This window comes from Xyrauchen texanus, chromosome 2, assembly GCF_025860055.1.
Source record: "Xyrauchen texanus isolate HMW12.3.18 chromosome 2, RBS_HiC_50CHRs, whole genome shotgun sequence".
NCBI classification, from domain to species: Eukaryota; Metazoa; Chordata; class Actinopteri; order Cypriniformes; family Catostomidae; genus Xyrauchen; species Xyrauchen texanus.
Genome location: NC_068277.1, coordinates 35,507,395 through 35,532,586, shown reverse-complemented (window position 1 = coordinate 35,532,586; position 25,192 = coordinate 35,507,395). Strand labels below are relative to the sequence as shown.

The window sequence follows — 25,192 nt, the reverse complement described above, 5'->3', positions numbered from 1 at the left end:
ACCAAATACTAACAAAGTGTATGTAAACAGGAATGTGATGAAATAAAAAAAGCTGAAATACATCATTCTCTCTACTATTATTCTGACATTTCACATTCTTAAAATAAAGTAGTGATCATAACTGACCAAAGAAAGAGAATGTTTTCTACAATTAAATGTCAGGAATTAAAAAAAAAACATCATGGTTACTGATGTAACCTCCGTTCCCTGATGGAGGGAACTACACGTTGTGTCGATTAGTTGACACTAGGGGTTCCCTCTAGGGAGCCCAGACATCTCTGATCTTTGAGAAAAGACCAGTGAGAATTGGCCTATGGAATTTGCATGCCACTCCCATATGGGTATAAAAGGAGTGACACTTGCAAACACACACTCAGGTTTTGCACTGAGGAGCCAAGCCAAAGACCTGGCCATTTCAGCAGTGGTTTCAGTGTTGTGGCAAAAGGGACACAATGTCTTGTTCCCTCCATCAGGGAACGGAGGTTACATCAGTAACCATGATGTTCCCTATCTGTCACTCTATGTTGTGTCAATGAGTTGACGCTAGGGGTCCCAATGGAAAATGCCACAAGAGTTGAATCGAGTTAAGCAGACTGGTGGTGCAAGAAGGGCAGAACTCTGTGTGCCTCGCAGTGCCTTTGGGAAGTGGCTGAGTGCTCAGATGTTTAAGGACTGGCTGGCCCAGCCATAGCCTTCTCTCTATTGTTCTCCCCCAAAAATACAACAACTCAAGGCAGTTTAAGTGCCAACACAGTCATGGGCCGATCCAAGGGCCAACGACAGTATGCCCATTGCACACAGCACCCCAGCCACACTGGGAGGCATCTGTCGTAACCACGACATGCCTGGAGACCTGGCCTAGGGGAACTCCTGCCCGTAAGGACGCTAAGTCTGACAAGGAGCTGAACAGACTGCAACAAGCCTGTGTGAAATAAATATATATATAAGAAGCTCTGCTCAGCTGTCAAAGTGCCCAGGGGTGTTACTCAACACAACCGTTGTGTGTGAGGGGGAGAACCGTAATGGGCCTTGGCTCCAACAGCTTTTCAGAGATAGTGAGGAATGGAAAAGCAGGAGGAATTCAGCTCAGTGAATACGTCCGCACGGCTCCGAAGAAGAAATCTGAGTGTGTGGCAAGCGGCAAGCGGCAGTCCTTTTATACCCGTATGTCCGGGGGAGTGACATGCAAATTACACATGCCAATTCTCATTGGCCTTTTCTCAAAGATCAGAGATGTCTGGGCTCCCAAGAGTGAACCCCTAGTGTCAAATCATCGACACAACATCAAGTGAGTGACAGATAGGGAATTGAGTTTAAATGTATTTGGCTAAGGTGTGTGTAAACTTCTGACTCCAACTGTATGTGCATGCACACATACACACATGAATACTAACACACACTCACACTCACTACTTACGTACATGCACAAACTCTTTTGTGTATTACATGCTTTCTTTTTCACAGAGATGAACTTTATCCTACCCCGAACTGCATCCAACATCCATTCATCCATCCAACATTACAACACACACACACACACACACACACACACACACACACACACACACACACACACACACACACACACACACACACACACACACACACACTCACACACACACCAGAACTCTCTTTGCTCCACAGTGACACCTCATCAATAAAATCAACAGAATTGTTGTGTTCATGGTCAAAGATGACCGGCCATTGAAAATGAATGGGGAAGATCTCAAAAGGCAATATATATAGTTCATAATGCATAATGTTTTTTTTTTTTTTTTTTAAATCATGCCTTTGGACTTCTCCATGTTTATTGGTAAGGCCCAATCACTTCTATATTTTCCCTCTTCATTAGGTGACAGCAGCATGAGGTCGTCAGTGTAAAGCAGGCATTTGATTTCTCTGCCATCTAAGAGCAGGGCAAGATAACTTTTGAAGTGTTGTGGCCAATTAGTTTATATAAATATTAAATAAATATAAAGAGTTGGGCTGAGGCTGCAACCTTGATGAACTACCTTGGTCTGATTGAAATAATTGGTCATTACTCTTAACACAGCATTTATGTCTTTGTACATGTCTTTTATGATATCATATGTCTTTCCTCCTATTCCACTCAGTACAAGTTTAAGGAAGTGTCAAACAGAATCGAAGGCCTTTTTTAAAGTCAGTGAAGCAGACAAATATTTTGCCTTGCAGAATACTTGTATAAGTGAGTGGAGTGTGTAGATATGATTAGCTGTTCTGGGCATGAATCCAATTTGACATTTATTTAGTGTCTTGTGTTCTTGAATAAAATTCACTTGTCTGTTATTTATAATGCAACAGAATAGTTTCCCAAGGTTGCTGCTTACTGTAAGGTCCCTGTAGTTATTTGGGTTGCACTTGTTCATTTGTTTGAAAATTGATGTGATTTTGATTTTCCTTCCAGTGCTCAGGAAAGTGGCATGTTTTAATAAGATATTAAATAATTTAAGAATAGCATCTTTCAGTTTGGGGCTGCTATGTTTCAGCATATCAGCATTATATGTTCCATCCAAGCCATAAGATCTTTTTTGTTTTTGAGGGATTTCATCTCTTTATTCAGTTTGTTTAATGATATGGGGGTGTTCAAATGGTTTAATATATATTTTATTGTGTGTTCCAGATTATTTAGTTGGGAGGTCATTTATTTATTTTTTGGCTGAGGTTTGGTTCGTTTTGTGAACAGAGGTTTCCAAAATGTTCTGTCCAGAGTTTTGGGTTACAGATGGGAATGAATTTGACTTTTTTGGATTTATCTTAATTGCTCCATGAATCCCAAAAGGAATTTTCATTGACAGCCTCCTCAATCTTGTTGAGCTTTGCTGTCATAATCAATCAGTTTTAACAATTCATTTTTTACTTCTGTACATTTTTCTTTTTCTCTGGGCTTTTTTTTTTGTGTGTCGAAAAATGTGTCTATCATTTTCTGAACGTGAATACTTTGGAGTTCAGCTTCATACCATGCAGGACTGCCATTTTTCCATATAAATTTGGTGGGGAGGCAATACAATTAAATTTTCTGATCATTGGATGGCAGATTTGCTGACATGTTTAGACTAATGAATATGTGACTGTGATCTGAGAAAGGAAGCTGTGATATCACTATGAAGTAGTTTATTTTATTGTGGCCACCATATGGTCCTCTGCAAGCTGCAGGGCCCCCGCCAGTGACGCCGGGCGGTGGCACTGGACCCACTCCACGGTACACCTGTGTAGACGATGGACCAGCTGCTCCAGCACCACCTGATCTAACACTCCCTCGATGTCATGGGCCCCTGCCAGCAGCCATTTTCAGCACACGTCCCGGGGCCATTGAGCGAACGCAAATGGGAGGTCGGTCTTCCCCATCTTCAAGGTCCGGAAAAGCTGGCGGTGCTGGCTGACCCACCCATTGCCGGTTTTCTTGAAGAGATCGAGGAAAGCCTCAACATCATTATCGGGGTATAAACTCGGGGGCAGGGAACTGTGGCTGTCCAGGGCCGCAGCCGGGGCTTTCTCCTGGCCAAGGAGGTTGAGCGGGCAGGATCTCAAAGAACCTGCGATCCTGGTCCTGGCGGGGCTCAAGCAAGGTTTGTTGATGGTTCTGGTGCAGGCTGGCGAGGGCCTGGAGGATCTCAGAGAGCTGGGAGGGCTCCATGGGGCACACTTTAATCTGTGTCCCAGATTTTGGCACCAGTGTAGAGGATTGCGTAGGAAGGACATGGAAGGCAGGTTGTTCCAAACAAAGATAAGACTTTTTAATTAGTCAAGTCAGCAATTTACAGCTTCACAAGTAGCGTAGCTTTACAAAGTAAAATAGCATCCCAACAGGACTCTATCAGTCTCTGACTCTCTCCCGTCTGGTGGTTCTGTGGCTGTTTATATGCTGCTCTCCCCATGCTCACTGAAATTAGAGACAGGTGTTAGAAATTAATTTAGCTCAGGTGCAAGCGCCCTTACCGCTTTCTCTCTCTGGATGGTTACTTGACCACGCCCCCACTCCCACACTTATGTAAAGATTATGGCTTTGCTGCACACCCCTTGTGTTAACACACTGCAAGCAGGTGATAAGATAAAAATAAAATGTCCCTGTGGAGGTGGGCATGGTCGAGCGTTTATCTAGAGGCTGAGTTGAATTCGCCATCTCCTGCTTCCACATTCCTTGAACTTTGTTACACAGGTGCCGAAACCCGGGATTAGAGGGATACGCTGTCATGGAGTCGTTGCCACAGGAGTAAGTCTTCTGGTTCCCTGCCTTCATCCACCAGGGCCAACACCAGGGCCTCATGGAGCTTTGGAGAGAGCAGCAATACCACTTTGAGGGGCTCCTTCGGGCCCAAGAGGAGGACCGGCAGGTGCTGCAGAGGTTAGTACCCCGGGAAGGGGTGGCCTCCCTGTCCCCGGCAGAAGTGCATCCCAAGGTGTTCCTAACCAAGATGGGGCCTCAAGATGATCTGGAGGCTTACCTTTGGCTATTTGATCACACCGCCATAGCTCTGAAGTCGGAAAAATAGGCGGTCCTTCTTCTGTGGCTGCAGACCAGGGAAGCGCAGATCATGGAACAACAGCTTCTGGTCAGAAACCTCCTGGACTACTCTGTGTTTAAGAAGTCCATCTTGATATAAAAAGTCAATCTTTTATATTTCATCTAGATCAACCAACCAGTGGTGCTCTTGCTATCGTGAACACCCCTGTTCTAGATGTAGAACACAGGCTTAATATAGAAAACTACTCAAAAGTCAAACATTTTGATGCAAATACGCTTTTTGTCCCACTGTTTAAATTCACTTTAAACTTTTAATACCAAGACGGGCATTGGCGGAATTATAAAGTGTATTTGATCATGTAGGCGCATTAGCGCACAAACATTAGCTTCCTGTCAATCAAACAGCACACAGTTACAGATGTCAGGAAATAAAAAGTTAATCTTTTATATTTCATCTAGATCAGCCATCCAGTTGCTATCGCGACTGATGTAATGAACGTCTCGGGTTACATGTGTAACCCTTGTTCCCTGAAAAAAGCGGAACGAGATGCTGCGCTTTTGCTAAGCACTTTTGGGAACACGTCTCAGTGTGACCAGCTGTGAATATGTATGCAACACGTCAATGAACATTGACTGGAATTTATAGCCTCTGCCGATGTAATCATTGGACGCACCTGGCACAGTGGCTATAAATAGATGCGTCACCGGTGCATCATCAGATATTTCGTCTGAAGAGCAGTCCTGGGACGTCCCAGTGCGGCAAAGAAGCGCAGCATCTCGTTCCGCTTTTTTCAGGGAACAAGGTTTACACATGTAACCCAAGACGTTCCCTTTACAAAAAGCTTCACTATGATGCTGCGCTTTTGCTAAGCGCTTTTGGGAACGCAAAACCCATGCCGCCGAACTGGGGCTGTCCGGACCCCTACGGTTGTGAAGTGTGCTCACAAGAAAGCTGAGAGGTCTCAGACATGAGCTTGAGATGTCGACTCAAGGGCGTAAGAGCCTGGAGTAGCATAAACATCTAAACCATAAAAATGTTATGAATGTGTGCGGAGAGGACCAGCCTGCCGCATCACAAACTTGTTCAGACATGAGCTTGAATGTCGACTCAAGGGCACAAGAGCCCGGAGTGGCAAGAACATCCAAACTATAAAAGTCTAATGAATGTGTGCGGAGAGGACCAACCTGCCACACCACAAACTTGCTGCAGAGGGAGACCTCTAGACAAGGCTTTGGAGGAGGAGAGCCCTCTGGTAGAGTACGCCATAAAACCTACTGGCGAAGCTTGATCGCGCTCCTCGTAGGCCCGGGCAGTAATGTCCCTCACCCAAAGTGACATAGTCTGTCAGGACGTGACCGCCACCCGGTCAAGGCTTCCAAGTGAAGAATTGCTGCCCTGACTTTACACCACTAGAAAATGCAGTGGACATAAGTCTGAAGGGTACAGACTGGACAAAGTCTGAGAAGTCTTAGCTGCTCCGGCGTTACAAATGGCAGGGAGCAGAAGGCTTAGAGAATAACCGGCCAAGGGTCGCGAAAGGCACCTTGGGCAGGTAGTCAGGGTGAGGGTGAAAAGAATGCTTTTGGTCCTACCTGGGGCAACTCAAAACAGGCCGGCAAAAGAGACAGAGCCTGTAGGTACCCAAGTCTCCTTAGAGATGTAATTGCCATAAGAAAAACCATCTTGAGAGTCAGAAGTCTACCAAACGCTGACTCTAGAGGTTTAAAAGGGGGGTCTTACCCTATGAAGAGGTCCTAGCAAGGATGCCTCTTAGAGGGCACCCCGCCCACCAAGGTGTGGCAAACCGAAGTGGAGACCACATAGAACCTGGCAGTGGCGAGGCAAGTGCCCGCTGACAGTTCTTTCTACAGAAAATCCAGAACTGAAGCAAACTGGCAGTTAGCTGGTTCTGTAATCTGAATTTATTAGAAGGAAACACATGCAGGCGCATTTGTGCCATGTATGCGCCACCACGATCAGCACGATCAGACTGGGTGACTCGGGGAGAAGTAGAGGAGACATTGCACTATCAACAGAGGCGAAGAGGTCCTCTTCTGCCCTGTAAAATCTATCCAGATCAGTTCCAAGTGGAGGGAGCCCTAGCACTTGCAGTGGTCTCGATAACTTCAGGAGAAAGCCCTGTGAACCTCAGTTGGTACCCTACAGGGGCCAAGCATGAAAGGTTTCACAATTCGGGCCGGGGATGAATATGTCCCCTGAGCCTGAGAAAGAAGGTCCTCCCTGTTCGGAATCGCCCAAGGCGAGCTGTCGAGGAGAGATATTATCTCCGAGAACCATATCCTGTTCGGCCAGCGCAGCACCATTAGTAGGAGGAAAGACCCTTGCTGGTGAACATTAGCCAAGACTCTCGAGAGCAGAGAAACCGGGGAAAGAACCGCATACAGATGCATTCTGGGTCATGTATGTGTCTTAACGTCCAGACCCAAGGGGGGCTGAGTGACTCAGGGAGAAGTAGAGGAGACATTGCGCTGCTCATAGAGGCGAAGATGTCCTCTTCTTCCCTATACGATCTCACCCAAACTTCTTCCAAGTGGAAGAAGCCCACATTTAAAATGGTCTCGATAAACTCAGGAGAAAGCCCTGTGTCCCTCAGTTGGTACCCTTAGGGGCCAGGCATGAAAGGGATGAAATTCTGTCCCCTGTGCCTGAGATAAAAGATCCTTCCTGTTCGGAATCGCCCAAGGCCAGCCATCGAGGAAAGAAATTAGCTCCGAGAACCAAACTCTGTTCGGCCAGCGCGGTGCTATCAGTAAGAAGCAAGACCCTTGCTGGCGAACTCTGGCCAACTACTACCTTAGGGTGGAGTTTTCACTCCCCCATTGGTATTTTCTGTCTGGACAGTAAATCTGCTCCCACATATGGACATCCAGGGATATAACTGCCCTGTGTGACAGGAGCTTACCCTGGGCCCTAAGGAGAATCCGACATGTCAGAAATACAGCTGACAATAACGTGGATCTCCCTGATGATTTATGTGAGAGGCTACCACTGTATTGCCCACCCGCACCAAGACATGGCAGCCTCAGGAGGAAGTATTTCAGGGCCAGAAATACAGCCATCAACTCGAGACAGTGACTGTGACAACCGAGCTGACGACCCTCCTATCCCCTTAAGCTGGACGACCACTTAAGGCCGCTACCAAGCCCGTCAGGGAGGCGGCGTCTGTCGTTAGCAGCCTGCGACAACAAGACACACCTAGAGTGGGACCCAAGGTAGAAAACCGGGGTCTGAACCACATAGAAAGGGAACGAAGCCTGAGGCGAGTAACCCTTAGTGGCCTAGGGGGTTTGGCCCTTGGAAGAAATCCCCTGGCTTTGAGCCACAACAAAAACGGTCTCATGTGCAGACGGTCCAGAGGGGTTACCGAGGACACAGTCGCCCTGAGACCTTGTAGAACCTTGACCTAGCCTGACTTTGCTCAAGTATACTGAATGGACTAGATTCTAGTGGGAGACAATTGTGCCCGCATAGCGATCGAACTCCATACCCAATGGACAGTGTTCTGAGTGGGAGCGAGGACGCTTTTCATGGCGTTGAGCCTCAACCCCATAGAAACTAGATGAGCTAAGACGGTATCACTGTGCTGAACTGCCAGTTGCTGAAACTGTGCTAGGATCAGCCAGTCATCTATGTAATTCAGAATGCGGATGCCCCGGAGTCGCAAAGGAGCCGGTGCTGCATCATGCATTTGTGAATGTGCGGGTTAAGAGGGCTAGGCCGAATGGAAGAACCCGATACTGGAAGGCTTTGCCCCTGAAAGCGAACCTCAGGATCTGTGTTGCGGCAGAACTTCTAAGTGAAGAAGTGCGTCATAAGATCGATGGTGTCCAGCCAAACGTGATGTTGGGCTTGTGACACGATCGTCTTGATAGGCAGCATCTTGAACTTGAACACCCAGACTGGGTAGTTCAGGATTTAAGAGCTAATGCCAGACGCAACCCCTCACCCTCAATGGGAACCAGGAAGTATATGGTGTAATAACCTGTCTCTCTCTCAGGAAAGGGAACACATTCTATGGCCCCTTTAACCAGGAGATTGGCAGTTTTTTTAATTTTTTTTTTTACAGTAGACATGACTGATCCGGTTTCGCGGAAGTTGCAACCACGCCGTTGAAACATGGAGGATGGCGAGAATTGAATTCTGCAGCCTCTTTCTACTGTTCTTAGAGCCCACATAGAAATACCGGGCAGAAGTTTCCACGCTACCAGGTTTTCTAGAATGGATACTATTTGCGAAACTTCCTGTTGAGGAGATGTCGGGTGTTCCGCGTCCTGTGGCAGGAAACAGCGGTACACCCAACTTTTAGTTGGAAGCCTCTGCCTCCCGAAACACCAGAGATGAGGAGAGGATTCGTGAGGGTACCGGGAGGGGCAAAGTGGATGGTACACGCGCCCCGTCCCGAGGGGAGCTATCCCCACCGGGTTGAGCGCAAGACCTTCAGGGTTTTTTTCTTTTTGAAATAACCGCCCTGAGGTCTTGCTTTGGAGGCTGTCGGGGGGCGACGAGCCTGTCCCCAGTCGTTACGAGGGGGACCACGACTCGCCACGCTCTGTTTTTGAGCCTCCCTTCTAGCAGGACCGGGCGGGATTGGGTGGCCGACAGCCCCACCCCCTGAGTGCAGCGGGGAAAGAATTGCCCGAAAGCTTCCTCATGGCGTTTTGCCACCTGGAACCTGGAGATAACCGTAGTCATGGCGTCTCTGAAAACTCCAGAAGGCAAAACCGGGGCATCAGGGAGGAAAGTTTCATCATTGTCCTTGATGCCCAATAGGTTGAGCCACAGGTGTCTTCCCGTGCTGACCAAAGCGGACATAGACCGGCCAATAGCACGGGCTGTCTGTTTGGTCACGGGTAGAGATAGGTCCGTGGCTCGACGAAGCTAGAAAAGGCTTGCTCGTCGAGCGAAGTACCCGCACTCATGTCCTCCAGCAGGTCAGCCTGGTAAGCCTGTAATATAGCCATTGTGTGCAGAGCAGCACCAGCCTGACCCGCTGCTTGATAAGCCCTCCCCACTAGCATGGAGGCAGTCCTGCATGACATTGTGGGGAGAGTGGGTCTCTTAGTGATGATGTCGAGCCAGGCGAGAGATAACCCACAAGTGTCTCTTCTACTGGCGGCATCAAAGAATAGCTTGGAGATTCCTCCATGAACAAAAAAGACTTGTCATGGAGGTCATCAAAGAAAGGAAGGGACTAAAATAGTTTTTTTTTTTGGCCACCAGACAGAAATCTGTCCTTATAATTTGCCCGTTTTTTTTTGGGGGGTCTCTTATTCGCGTGGCCAGTCTAGCTGTAGTCTGGCCACAGCCTGAGTAACCACCTCAAGTAATTTCTCAACTTTATTATTGTGGAATGTAGAGAGGTTCAGCGCCCCCCTCGTGAAATGAAGAGATGCCGAGGCGTGCTTCAGGCTCACGAGAAGGATCAGCTGGATCTGGGGAGAGAGCGAGCGAAAGGGGCGGACCAGTCTCTCGCTCCTCAGCCAGATACATGCGAGAGAAACACGATGAAAGAGTGGACACTGACTCCCGGAAGTAAGCGAGGCGAGCGCGAAGCATTTTGCCGGAAAGCAGATCGAAATGCGCGCACCCGCCCCAGCGCGAGAGCAACATGCTCTTCTCCCAAACAAACAAAACAAAACTGACGCTGTCTGTCTCAGTCATAGACCGGAGACAGGGAAACACACATCGTTTGCCTTGATTTTCAGTCATTTTTTCTTAAAACGACAGATATATATATATATTTTTTTTTTCTTTTTCTTTTCAGAGGAAACAGAAAGGAGAAAAGGTTCACTGCACACTGCCTATCAGAATCTAACTCCTAACAGAGGAAAGAAAGTTTGACAGTTTGTGATAGCACACAGCACAGAATGGCTCTGAAGACGAAATGTGTGATGATGCACCGGTGACGCATCTATTTATAGCCACTGCGCCAGGTGCGTCCAATGATTACATCGGCAGAGGCTATAAATTCCAGTCAATGTTCATTGACGTGTTGCATACATATTCACAGCTGGTCACACTGAGAGGTGTTCCCAAAAGCGCTTAGCAATAGCGCAGCATCATAGTGAAGCTTTTTGTAAAGGGAACACCCCTGTTCTAGATGTAGAACATAGGCTTAATAAAGAAAACTATTCAAAAGTTTGATCTCTTTATTCAGGTAAACATCTAGATAAATGTATTGCCCAGCCCTATTGATAACATTGCATTATTCTCTCACAGCAGCAGAATAATCTCAGTGATAGATTGTTAAATTACAGGTTACGTTATTGACACAAAATCAAGCAGAAATATGAAATTTACCTCGATATGTTTCTTCAAATTAGAGGCAGGATTAATGCTGATATCTGGCTTGAGCAAATTAAACTCATATAACACAATCAAGCAATTGGCCTGTTTCATTGTGAAAAGCCCTTATATGTGCGGCTGGTTATATTCAGCTGTAAACTGTGTTTGAGGAATTCTCCACAGTTGGCGCCAGAACTGCAGCTGCCCTTCAAGTTTTTGATGTGTGATTTGAAGGGATTCACGATATGTACTCAAGAAAAAGTATTAATTTTTTAAACTACTTAAAAAGTACAATTCTTGGGAAAAAATTAGTTAATAACAGTAACGTGAAAATTTGTTCGTAAATTCGTTACTTTAAACCAAGTAGAGAGGCGGTCCCCGTGGCGGTTCTCTGACATGTTCTCGCCACTCCCCTGCTGCACTAATCTCATAAAACTTGACATCGAGACAACCCTTCCGTTCAGTTTGTTTTGGGCCCAGGCAATGTTTCAGCGTCTTTTGGACAGGGTCCTCAGACCGCATGCTGCATGTGCCGCGGCCTATTTGGAGGAAATAATTATTTAAAGTAACGATTGGCAGCAGCACATTCAGCATCTGGGGGCTGTTCTGAGGTTGCTGCAACAAGCGGAGCTCACAGCAAACCAGAAGAAATGTGCAATTGGACATGTGGAGGTACAGTATCTGGGGTTCCACATGGGTCATGGTCAGGTACAGCCCCAAATTGATAAAACTACAGCCATTGCGACCTGCCCAAGACCAAAAAGGAGGTGAGACAATTCCTGGGGCTGGTTGGCTATTATTGAAGGTGGCCAATTACTTTTTTTCTTACTTCTGATTCACAATGTTATGGCGTGGAGAAAATGTGTCATCTCTGTCAGTATGAACTGAAACGGGTTCTCTTATGGCTCTGTTCACACATACCATCAATATTGAAATGCATAGGTAATGTTACAACTTCTCATGAAGAAAAATTGCCTGAGAAAAATGTACCAGTATTTTCAAAAGGGTTGTGTTCACATATCAACTCAAACATGAAAATTTAAGTACATTTTCTGGAAAAGGCTGTATGTGTGAAAGTTACTAGTGTATCTTATATATATATATATATATATATATATATATATATATATATATATAAGAAAAATAGAATATTGTGGACATTTATTTCCATAATTTAATTAAAAAGTGGATCTTTCATATATTCTAGTTTCATTGCAGATTAAGTTAAATATTTTGAGCCTTATTTTGTTGTAATCTTGATGATTATGGCTTATAGTTCATGGAAATCAAAAATCCAGTGCCTCAAAATATTAAAGAATAAAGAATTTATAATACAGAATTTTCGACCCTCTGAAAAATATGTTAATTTATGCACTAAATATTGGTCCGGCTTCTTTTGCATGAATTACTGCATCAACGCGGCGCGGCATGGAGGCAATCAGCCTGTGGCACTGCTGAGGTGTTATGGAAGCCCAGGTTGCTTTTATAGCTGCCTACAGCTCATATGTATTGTTGGGTCTGGTATCTCTCATTTTCCTTGGGAGCCCCAAACACCTCAGATCAGTGAGAATTGGCTAGTGGAATTTGCATGCCACTTTCCCAGACATACAGATATAAAATGAGCTTGAATGCATCCACTCATTCAGGTTTTATTCTGAGGAGCCAAGACAAGGTCCCAGACATTTCAACGGGTAGTACAGCATTGTGGCAAGAGGGACACAACGTCTTGTTCCCTCCATCAGGGAACTGAGGTTACGACAGTAACTGAGAGCGACGTATCTAGAGTGGCAGCAGGCTGCGCCAGCCACGGCCTTTTCTCTCTATGTTTTCTCTCCACAGAGTATTTAGTTATTCGACTAGGGCCATTTAATGCTCATTATATGTGCCAGGGAAAGTGTTATAATCCTTTCCAATTCTTTCAGGGGGAAAAGACCCCGTGGATACCATATCCTGTGGTGAGGTTAACATGTGGCAAATACATCACATGGGCTCACAGCTGCACATGGAAGAGGTGCGGCGGTAAGTCCTGCCTCAAAGGGAGGAGCTTTACAAACACAACTACCGGGTCAGAGAGGGCTCTGCCAAAGGGAGATGCAGGTCTACCGATAGGGAGACTGTACCATGGGAAATGCATCACAGGGGTTACCGAGGTAACCGGCACATGTGGAGCTCCTACCCAGTACATGACATATTAGCACACGGATGGTGCCCCGTCCCTGAGAGAGGAGGTCCTCCCTCTGAATTTGCCAGGGAGGTGCTGTCATGAGGAGCATGAGGTCCGAGAACCAAGTCTGGGTGGGCCAGTATGGTGCCACGAGGGTTAATTGTTACTCGTCCTCCCTGACATTGCACAGGGTCTGTGTAAGTAGGCTCACTGGGGGGAATGTGTATTTTTGAATCCCTCAGAGCCAGCTCTGTGCCAGAACATCTGTCCCGAGGGGGGTTCCCATCAGGGAATACCAAAGCGGGCAGTGGGATGATTCCCGGGAAGCAAACAGGTCTACCTGTGCTTTGCCGAATCGACTCCAAATCAGCTGGACCACCTGGGGGTGGAGTCTCCAATCTCCATTGAGCCCCACCTGCCACGACAGCAAATCCACAGTGGCGCTAAGGCTGCCCGGGATGTGAGTGTCACGCAGCAACCTCAGCCGCTGCTGACTCCAGAGGAGGAGATGGCAGGCATGTAGCGACATGCAACAAGAATGTAAGCAGCCTTCGCAGTTTATATATGCTACTGTTGCTGTTTTGTCTGTCCAGACCATCTCGTGCTTACCCTGGATCAATGGCAATAGCCTCCGCATGGTGAGCTGTACTGCCAGCAACTTGAGGCAGTTGATGTGCCGGCTCCTGGACAGGACTGCAGCTGCATGCCTGTTGCACATGGCGCCCCAGCCTGACTTGGAGGCATCTGTCTTAACCACATCATGCCTGGACACTATCTGCAGGGGGACTCCCGCCCGCAGCAACACAAGGTCTGTCCAAGGGCTGAACAAGTGGCGGCAGACTGGCGTGATGGCCATGCGATGTGTGCCGTGGTGCCATGACCACCTCAGGAATCAAGTCTGAAACCAGTGCTAAAGCGGTCTCATATGCATCAACCAGAGCGAAGTGACCACCGCTGAGGATGCCATATGCCCCAGTAGCCTCTCTATGGGTTTCAGTGGAACCGCTGTCATCCACCTGAATGACTTCAGGCAGTTCAGCACATCAGTTGTGAGACACTCTATAATCAAGACCGAGTCTAACTCCATTCTGAGAAAAGAGATGCTCTGAACCGGGAAGAGTTTTGTCTTTTCCCAGTTGACCCGAAGCCCTAGACGGATGAGTTGTGAGAGCACGATGTCCCTGTGTGCATGCAGCAGACAGGTTACGCACTCTTGTGCCGCGCCGGGGCAAGATGTGCTGTATCGCCTCTGTCTGTTTCTTCACCGCCGAGAACTGCTGGGCAATGTCCTTGATGGTGTCACCGAAAAGGCCTGGGAGATGGGTGCGTTCAAGAAGGGTGCCTTGTCAGCGTCCCTCATATCGACCAGATATCGACCTGGACCATAAGAGTGGACATTGTCTGCCCGAGTGCCCACCTGGGTCGTCCTCACCAAGGCGCTCTCCAATGCAGCGATCAAAATCATATCCATCTTGCGAGCTCCGAAAGAGACCTTAGGCTGGCACTGAGGCAAGCTGCCTGTCTCATCCTAGAACTGGACGGGAGCAAACGAGCGTGCTGGGGAATGAGCAGTCTGCAGGGGATTATCTTGTGGAACTGAACCCATTGGCGCCCCAAATTGCCTCTAGCGCCAACTGGGCCATCCTCATACCCGTAGGTAGAAGGACCGGCACAGGGGAAGTGGCTATCCACCGGAAGAAAGAAAGCTGCGACAAAGTAAGCTGCGACCATAACCTTGCAATGGTCATGTTCTCACAATGAGAACATGAACCATCCACAAACACTTCCTCAACATGATTATGGCCTAGACATGTGAGCCATCAGAGATGGAGAGGTAACGAACGCACCCAGAAACTACAAAGAGATTGAAGGGCATCTTTAAAAAGACATTCACGTCAATGTGTTTGCTCTAATAGAGGAAAATATACTCTTTGCTCATAATATATAATCTTTTGGCACTTTCGAAGTGACCAGGGGCGTACTCTGCACTGATCGTGCAGATGGAGAGAAAGCCACTGGAATGCGCTGTATATCAAAAAGCAAACACTTCTCGTTGAGAGGTGAATGGACTGTCAGTGGAATTCAGCTTGCACAACCGCTCAGCTCTGAAGAAATAATCGGAATGAGTGGATACATTCCATCTCCTTTTATACCCATATGACTGGGGGAGTGGCTCCCAAGAGCGACCCCTAGTGTCACTACATTGACACATCGTCGAGTGAGTGACAGAAGGGGAACTACTGGTAGACGGCTGCATTGGCTCTCAACTTGAGAATACACAGTGGACCAACACCAGCAGATGACATGGCACCCCAAATCATCACTCCCAATGACATTCAAATTTTTTAGATGCACCTGTATATATATATATATATATATATATATATATATATATATATATATATATATATTACACAGTATTTAAATATTTACATTTTGCCATCTGGAAAGTTATTTTGTCACAAATGTAAATTACTGTTGTGGACTTTACTGGTTGCTTTTAGACTTTCATAGAATTATTTTTTTTAATACTATTAAAGATAATGGTGACTGAAGCTGTTATTCTGCCTATTATCTCATTTTGTAAGAAAGAAAGTAGGTTTCCAACAATATGGCAGTCACTGAAATGTATTTTGTGGTAAACTATCCCTTTAAACATAGAAATTTGCAGATTTTTTTCAATGGTTGTTTTTAACACACAAATGTAATTTACCAGTTCTGATTTGAGATGGTAATAGTTTCCCAGTAAACCAATGAGCGGATGACTTTGTTTGACCTTTTCAATAATGACCTGAGTGTGAAAAAATGGTGTACAAAAGCCCAAAGGTTTAAGTGACCAAATAATCGCTCAGCGGTTAGAGGTTTGTGCAGGAGTTGTGGGGGAAATGATTTAAGAACAGTGTCCCACCCGCTTACCCAGCTGGTCTAAACTCTAATGAGGCTTTAACCAGGATATGGGATGTCTTTCTTCATACAACCTACAGGTCAGCACCACACATTGAGGGCCATAACAAAGACTCAGTATAGGCCTATTGGTCCAAACTGCCATTTTAAGTAAATTGTGTGGTCAGCAATTCTCTTGAATCAGTCTAACTATATAACATTCATCACATGTGAAAGGGCACATTATAAACTGGATTTGCTTTTTAAATTGAGCTGGGATTTAATGTATTTAAATCAGAGCTCCAGAATAACCATGTCAAAAGAAGTGAAAATGTTTTGTGTAATGAGTATGAAAAGAAAGCTTATTTTTATTTAATTCATACATTTTGTTAATTCACAGTAAAATAGTTCAGTCAGTGGAAGCATTGCAATTATTATTATATAGGTGTGGTATTTAATAATTAAATAAAAATTTTCACTTTTCAATAATTTTGTGAGAGTGTATGCTAACTGTATACTGTATGCTCGATAACAACACTGAACCAGTAAATGTAAGATAGCACCCTAAAGATTTCTTGCTTGAAAATGACAAGAATAGGAAGGTAGAGATGATTTTACAATCTCAGAAATGTTATTTATAGACATTCACATGTTATACACCAACACAAGGAAGTTCTTCAGAAACAAGACCATGTCCTGTCATTTGAGGAGTGTTAATGGAATACTGGACTAAACTGAACAACTAAAAAAGTACATTATCAGATGAACCACATGCACAGAGTGTGTTGATGGCTCCTGTCCTGTCAAAATCAGGGGATAACAATAAAAAAAAAAATTTTTTTTTTGCTGGCCCCATCGGGCCAGTATTTTAAATTTGTACTTTCCCTGCCAACATTTTCATTGGCCCCACCTCAAAACAAATGCTGCAAAATATTCAAGTTCTGTGTAAGATGTAGTGACACAATCACACTGACCAGAATGGACAAGTGAAAGTTTCTTCAACTTGCCCGAGACATTCTCGCTCTTGCCTGGTCAGCAGGCAATTTTTATTGTTAAGCAAGCCCTGCCAAATTAATATATCAATATTAACAGTACTTTTCTGAATAAAATATATTTATTTATATGTTTTATAGTCATTTGTATTATTATTTATATAATTTATTGAAAAATCACATAAGTGTAAAATGAATCACTTTTCATGATAATTTTATGTGAGATTATAGTTTATTTACATATTTAATAATTCTCATAAAATAATACAAAATGAACTTAGGATTTGTGTCTCTAATACAAAAAATAAAAAGTATTTTGGGACACATTGTGAAATGTGCCACCTGCTAAACTATAGGCTACTGTACCTGCACATATTATTTCTAAAATGTCTAAACCTAACTAGAACGCAAACTACAGATCGAAGTCATATGATTTTCACATACATTTGCTATTATTGTAGGACAGGGTACTTATTCATATATAGCTTCAAAAAGTAGTCCTTTCTTTATTTTTACCTTTCTCTTGCCTGTCTATGGATTATAGATGACTGAAACCTCTCATTAAACAATCTAAGGGACATTCTCTATATTTTATCTGAGTTAATGTAACAGAGCAGATGTTATATTAAGATTCATTTGCAAACATGACTTTACACTGTTGTTGCTTTAAAGGAAAAATGTCTGATAATACACTTATAAAGGGGCTTTGTGTTTAATTAACAGAGCAGCTGACATTGGGAGAGACAGACTAGTGGTGTATATGCTGTAACAGCAACCCCTGATGTGATTGTCTGTAAGAACAGGAAGCCGTTTTAAAATCCTTTAGCCAAATACGATAGAACAGAAATATGAGATGTCCACCCCGACCCCATTTCTCTCTCTCTCTCTCTCTCTCTCTCTCTCTCTCTCTCTCTCTCTCTCTCTCACACTCTGTCTTTCTTTCTTCTTTCGGTTTTCTTTTCTTTCTGTTTGTGTGTGGTGTTTTGATATTTTAATCAAAGCATCTGTCCATCAAATCTGTCAACCTGTGTTTTTCACATGCCCTTTGTATTGTGCCTCTCTGAGCTCATTTTGGGGTTGGGGATATGGAAATCATATTTCACAGCAAACATCGCTATTGATCTTACAGTGCATTGGATGCATAAAAGCAAAGATTGATATTGTAATCTTTGAGTTGCTCCTTTGAAGAGAAGAGAAGATAACCCAGTTAATAACATTGGTTATTGCTTTTAACTTAAGGTGAAACATGTTATTTAAATGACAGGGCAATAAATGATTGTTAAAATACAATTATTTATGCAAAAACTTATAGTATGAGGTTTTATGCAGCAACAATTGTATTAATGCTTTTGATGGACTGCCTTTTAATGTTGTCTCAGTTTTTATGTGCTGTTGTTTAGGGATAGATCCTCTAAACACATTGTTAGTCCTGAAGCAAGCTTTGCTAGTAATTTAAGGGTTAACTCCAGCTTGGCTTTATTGATTTTGATTGGCTCACACACTAAATCTCATTTGGCAACAGAAAGTCATCAAGATGCAATTGGCAAAAAGAGTTTACTGAAATTGATTGGGCAGCCATTTAATTTACTTCTTCATCAAGGCTAATGTATGAGAACAATCAATAATCAAACAACTCTTCCAGGCAGACATTATCTAATAGGATTAAAAAGATTATCTTTTTTCTCACTCTCTGCCATTATTTAAGAAAGACTAAGAGATAAATTACCGATTTTATCTTTAGGTTGCTTTTTACTTCTGGACAGTTTGTTGTCCAACATCATAGTGTCCATTTAAATGTAGGACATCCATATATATTTATATACTTAGAGTAATGGTTATATATGATTTCACCTGATTGATTGGGTTATTGGTGGTATGAAAGTTCAGTGTTCTCATTTCTTATGGATTCAACCTTGTCAAGGTAATTGTAACGAATGAGGTCGGAGTCAGACAAGGGATGAGGATCCAAATGCGGGTTTATTGATTAAAGGAAACAAACAGGCATGAATAAACAAAACTACCACGATGGGCAAATGAAAACAAAACACGAAAAACACAGGAACTGGAACACGGGAACACAGGCATGGAATAAACAAAACTACCACGATGGGCAAATGAAAACAAAACACAGGAACTGGAACACGGGAACACAGGCATGGGAGTGAGCACAAACTACGTACAACAGCATTCAACGACAGACAAGGACTAAACCAAAAACCAGGATATAAATACAAAAACATGGGAAAAAGGGGCCAATGAACAAACAGAACAAACTAGGTGACAAGGTGATTAACAGAAACCAAAGGCAAATTAACAAGGGCAGGTGAAACAAGATGAACAGTGAACACGAGGGAAAACAAGACTATAGAGGTACAAGGGTGACAAAAGTGAAAACTAAGGAATAACAAAAGTGACAAAATTACAAACAAAGGGCAACAGTGAGACAAGACAGGGTAACCGTTACATAGCCCCCCCCTCAAGGATCGGATACCAGACGATCAACAAAACAAAAAAAACAGGAAGAACAACTGACAAATGACAGGGGGCACAAAGGGCAGACAGGCAGTCCAGGGGGCAACGAGAGGCAGACATGCAGTCCGGGGGGCGACGAGGGGCAGGCAGGCAGTCCAGGGAGCAACGAGGGGCGGACAGGCAGGCCAAGGGGGGCACAAGGGACACAGAGACAGACAAAGGAGGGCGAGAGGGCAGATTAGCAGTCTCTGGGGGTGTGTGCTGGGAACCAGGTCGGGTGGCCTGGGAAGCTTCCACCGGGTAGGGGCGGGTTTAGGTGGACTGGGAGATGGCCGCAGAGCAGGGGCCGGTTCGGGGGGCCTGGGAGGTGGCCACAGGACAGAGGCCGGTTTGGATGGCCTGGGAGCTGGCCACAAGGCAAGGGCCGGTTCAGGGGACCTGGGAGGTGGCCATCGGACAGGGACAGGTCCAGGAGGCCTGGGAGGCAACCTCAGGACAGGGGCAGGTCCCAGAGGCGGAGCTGAGAGGGGCTCTGGAGACGAAGCTGTGGGAGGTTCTGGAGGCCCAGGAGGCGGAGCCAAGGGAGGCTCTGGGGGCTCAGGAGGCGGAGCTGAGGGAGGCTCAGGAGAAGGAGGCTGAGGGAGGCTCAGGAGAAGGAGGCTGAGGGAGGCTCTGGAGGCTCAGAGGAAGGCTCAGGAGACGGAGCAGAGGAAGGCCTAGGAGGTGGAGCCGAGGATGGCTCAGGAGGTGGAGCCGAGGGCGGTGGCGCCGTAGGCAGTTCTAGAGGCGGAGGCCTGGAAGGCTCCGGGGACAGAGCTGAGGAAGGCTCAGGAGACGGAGCCGAGGAAGGCTCTGGAGGCAGAGCCGCAGGTGGCTCTAGAGGCGGAGTCGCAGGAGGCTCAGGGAGAAGAGCCCTAGGAGGCTCGGGAGGCGGAGCCGTAGGAGGCTCAGGAGGCTCAAGAGGCGGAGCCCTGGAAGGCTAGAGAGGCTTGAGGGGCGGTGCCCTGGAAGGCTCGAGAGGCTTGAGGGGCGGAGCCCTGGTAGGCTCGAGAGGCTTGAGGGGCGGAGCCCTGGGAGGCTCGAGAGGCTTGAAGGGCGGAGCCCTGGTAGGCTTGAGGGGCGGAGCCCTGGTAGGCTCGAGAGGCTTGAGGGGCGGAGCCCTGTAAGGCTCGAGAGGCTTGAGGGGCGGAGCCCTGGAAAGCTCGGAGGGCGGAGCTCTGGAAGGCTCGAGAGGCGGAGCCCCAGGAGGCTCAGGGAGGAGGAGCTCTGGAGAGCTCGGGAGGCTTGAGAGACGGAGCCCTGGAAGACTCGAGAGACTTGAGAGGCGGAGCCCTGGGAGGCTCGAGAGGCTTGAGGGGCGGAGCCCAGGTAGGCTTGAGAGGCTTGAGGGGCGGAGCCCAGGTAGGCTCGAGAGGCTTGAGGGGCAGAGCTCTGGGAATCTCGGAGGGCGGAGCTCTGGAAAGCTCGGGAGGCTTGAGAGACGGAGCCCTGGAAGACTCGAGAGACTTGAGAGGTGGAGCTCTGGGAAGCTCGGAGGGCGGAGCTCTGGAAAGCTCGGGAGGCGGAGCTCTGGAAAGCTCAGGAAGCTCGGAAGGCGGGGCTCTGGAAAGCTCGGAAGGCGGAGCTCTGGAAAGCTCGGAAGGCGGAGCTCTGGAAAGCTCAGAAGGCGGAGCTCTGGAAAGCTCGGGAAACTCGGAAGGCGGAGCTCTGGAAAGCTTGGGAAACTCGGAAGGCGGAGCTCTGGAAAGCTCGGGAAACTCGGAAGGCGGAGCTCTGGAAAGCTCGGGAGGAGGAGCCCTAGAAGACTCGAGAGGAGGAGCCCTGGAAGGCTCGAGAGGTGCTGGCTCTAGGATGGGCACGACCACTGGCGCTGGCTCTTGGACGGACCTGGCTACTGGCACTGGCTCTTGGATGGTCATGGCTACTGGCACTGGCTCAGGGACGGTCACGGCTACTGGCGCTGGCTCAGGGACGGTCACGGCTACTGGCGCTGGCTCAGGGACGGTCACGGCTACTGGCGCTGGCTCAGGGACGGTCGAGGCTACAGGCGCTGGCTCAGGGACGGTCGAGGCTACAGGCGCTGGCTCAGGGACGGTCGAGGCTACAGGCGCTGGCTCAGGGACGGTCGAGGCTACAGGCGCTGGCTCAGGGACGGTCGAGGCTACAGGCGCTGGCTCAGGGACGGTCGAGGCTACAGGCGCTGGCTCAGGGACGGTCGAGGCTACAGGCGCTGGCTCAGGGACGGTCGAGGCTACAGGCGCTGGCTCAGGGACGGTCGAGGCCAACGGCACTGGCTCATTGACGTTTGAGGCCAGCGGCACTGGCTCACTGACGTCTGAGGCTACAGGCACTGTGTAGGGGTGCTCTAGCTCGCTCACTGTGGCTGACGAGGACTCAGGCTCGCTCACAGTGACATGCGTGGGCTCTAGCTCGCTCACCATGGCTGACGAGGACTCAGGCTCGCTCACAGTGACATGCATGGGCTTTAGCTCGCTCACCGTGACATGCGTGGGCTCTGGCTCGCAGACCGGGGCTGGCGCGGGCTGGGAGGCAGAAGCCCGTCTTCTCTCCCTCCTCCGGGCAGACGAAGTGGGCCGCGCTGGCTCATGGGAGGCGACTGGCGACGCTGGAACACTGTTCCTGGTCGGCGTGACTTCAGGCTCGCTGGCCAGGGCAGGCGTAGGCTCTGGCTTGCAGACCGGGGTAGGCGTGACAGGAGGAGCCCCGGACGGCTGAAGGGTCTCCACAGTGGGTGGAGAGGTAGGGTCCTTCTCGGCGAAGCCCACGGTGTACGGCGAGCGGCAGACCAGTAAGGTCGCCTCTAGGAAGTCGTGGAGAGTCCAATCACGCGTAGCCGGCGGCAAACACTCCCTGAGCGAAACGTGTAAAGTGTCCCTGAAGAAAACCACCAGGGCTGAGTCCGGGAAGTCCGTGAACTTTGCCAGCGCAAGGAAGTCGCTGATGTGGTCTTCAACAGGGCGGTCCTCTTGTTTGAGGTTGAGCAACCGGTAGTTGGCCCGAATAACCGCTGGATCCAGTGTGTGGGTCTGTCGTTCTGTAACGAATGAGGTCGGAGTCAGACAAGGGATGAGGATCCAAATGCGGGTTTATTGATTAAAGGAAACAAACAGGCATGAATAAACAAAACTACCACGATGGGCAAATGAAAACAAAACACGAAAACACAGGAACTGGAACACGGGAACACAGGCATGGAATAAACAAAACTACCACGATGGGCAAATGAAAACAAAACACGAAAACACAGGAACTGGAACACGGGAACACAGGCATGGGAGCGAGCACAAACTACGTACAACAGCATTCAACGACAGACAAGGACTAAACCAAAAACCAGGATATAAATACAAAAACATGGGAAAAAGGGGCCAATGAACAAACAGAACAAACTAGGTGACAAGGTGATTAACAGAAACCAAAGGCAAATTAACAAGGGCAGGTGAAAACAATGAACAGTGAACACGAGGGAAAACAAGACTATGGAGGTACAAGGGTGACAAAAGTGAAAAACTAAGGAATAACAAAAGTGACAAAATTACAAACAAAGGGCAACAGTGAGACAAGACAGGGTAACCATTACAGTAATAAAGTTAATTTATATGTTAAAAGCTTCACTTTGGAACATAAATTGAGAGCTTCGATCAGTTTATCTTAACCGCCTACGATATTTGATATGGATACTTCAGCTGTGGCACTGAAAAAGACACTTCAAACAGTGTCAGGCAATGGATTTTTCTCTTAACTTTTGTCTTCAAAGTGCCGTCCCCTGCCCTGATTTTTTAAATCCCTTGGCTGTGAACTGTGATCAAAGAAAACTGCTCTCTGTGGACACGGAGTATCAAAATAAGTATTTGACAAGGCACTGTCAAAATCTGTATCCATAGCAACCTGAGGGTGGTGGGAGCATACACACACACACACTTCTTCACAAACACTTTAGTTCACACATACAAATCAGTGCTGTGGAAGTATTCACAACTGAGTTAAAGCAATTGTGTTAGGCTAGATAGTCACATTATTTTGAAAGCTGTAATGTACAAACTGGTTGTAGGAATGTGTGTCTTTTTTTGTGTATATCAAGGGAATTGGGTTTTTGATGGATTACCAATTACCACTTTACACAAAAATGTATAAAATGTATACCTCGAATGCACTGTAAGTAGCTTTGGATAAACGCATCTGCCAAATGCATAATTATAAATGTAAATATAACTGATTTGAGATGCAATATGAGAAAGTAGGGTAAAGTGATGTCAATGCTCCTTCTCCCCATAAATTACTAAGAAGTACTTTTGCAAATGTAATTTTAAAAATGTTGTTATATTTCCATTTTTTATGCTGGATAATACATTTGACAGAATGTCTATGTCTATTGGATAGCTCTGTTTTCTTGACGTTAATCTACTTAAAGACAAAGTAACTTGATTTAGACTTATTACAGGTTAATCGCATAACATATCGTCAATGCATAATCCAACAAGTTTACATACACTCACCGACTACAACAATTATAGTGAACATCTCGTAGACCCTTGAGGGGAATGGGCTCCAGGTTGCTCCAGGGGGATTGTCCCTGTAATAAGTGCACTGTAAGTCGCTTTGGATAAAAGCGTCTGCCAAATGCATAAATGTAAATGTAAATGTAAGGCTACAACAGCAGAAGGCTACACTGGGTTCCACTTCTGTCAGCCAAGAACAGAAAAATGATGCTGCAGTGGGTACAGGCTCATCAAGACTGGACAGTTACAGAATGGAAAAACATAGCCTCAACTGCCACTCACTAGATGATTTTTTGTTTGTTTTTGGCACCATTCTCTAGAGACTGTTGTGCATGAAAATCCCAGGAGATCAGCAGTTACAGAAATAATCAAACCAGCTTACCAGACTAATGTTCTTGCATTTCCTTAATACCAACATTTTGTATATTGTCTCCCTTGCAATGTTCCTACCAACTTTGAAACCAAACCTATGCCCTTGAATGGATTACACAAACACGCGCACACACACAGAGAGAGGGAGAGATAGATAGATAGAGAGAGAGAGAGAGAGAGAGAGAGAGAGAGAGACTGAGAATAAAACAGTATTTCAATATAAGTGTGTGTAACTCAAAAGTGTTTAACCTCTAGTACAAAGTTCCATTTCATTGTAGGCTATATTAAAATAGCTGCTCATGTTAGCCTGGCAGTATAACGCTTTCTCACTGACCAATCAGAGTATTCTATATATATTTAAGAGAACAAAAGAGCAGTCTACTAATGCAGTGTAGGTGTGCAACCATCTGTTAAATACATGAGCAATGCCAGCTGAATTCATACCCAGGAGCATTTATTCATAATTACAAGGGTGTAAGAAAAGACAAGCAAGAATGCCCTTCACCTGCTAATGGACAACAGTGCATTTACATATTAATTTTCATAAAAAGATGCTTGAGGTATTGAATATATTTATATCATAATTATGTTCTTATAGGGTGCTCAAAGATTCGACTGATGAGTAGCATTGGAGTGTTTGTTCTTTTTCAGTATCCATTAGTAGGTCACACTGAAAACATCCATCATATCTCTGTTAAAGAATCACCGTCCCATTTTACACACACATAATCTTCTTTGAGCAACACTAGTGCTAAAAGCCTTCTACAGCTATAGCTTGACATTATAACAAAGACCCTGACAGATCCAATGTGTCCTCAGTACAATGTGCACACATACACACAAACAGACTCATTTTTTCTTTCTCATCTGTTCTGTCTTTCTCTCCCCATCCCCCTTCCTTCATCTCTCCCAGTCAACCTTGACTGGAAGAAAAGCAATTTATTTCAACATGGCTTAGATAATGAATAATAGATGTTATCTAGTGATTTGGGTTTGTCA

At 46.2% G+C, this 25,192-nt stretch overlaps 1 long non-coding RNA gene across 1 annotated transcript in view; it reads right to left on the bottom strand.

The window, feature by feature from the left end:
* Positions 1 to 23,882, bottom strand: part of LOC127618628 (uncharacterized) — a 66,578-nt gene extending 42,696 nt beyond the window's left edge. Inside the window, exon 1 of the long non-coding RNA XR_007967466.1 lies at positions 23,819 to 23,882. This is a non-coding gene — a long non-coding RNA (uncharacterized LOC127618628). The remainder of the gene's footprint in view (positions 1 to 23,818) is intronic.
* Between the last annotated feature and the right edge of the window lie 1,310 nt (positions 23,883 to 25,192).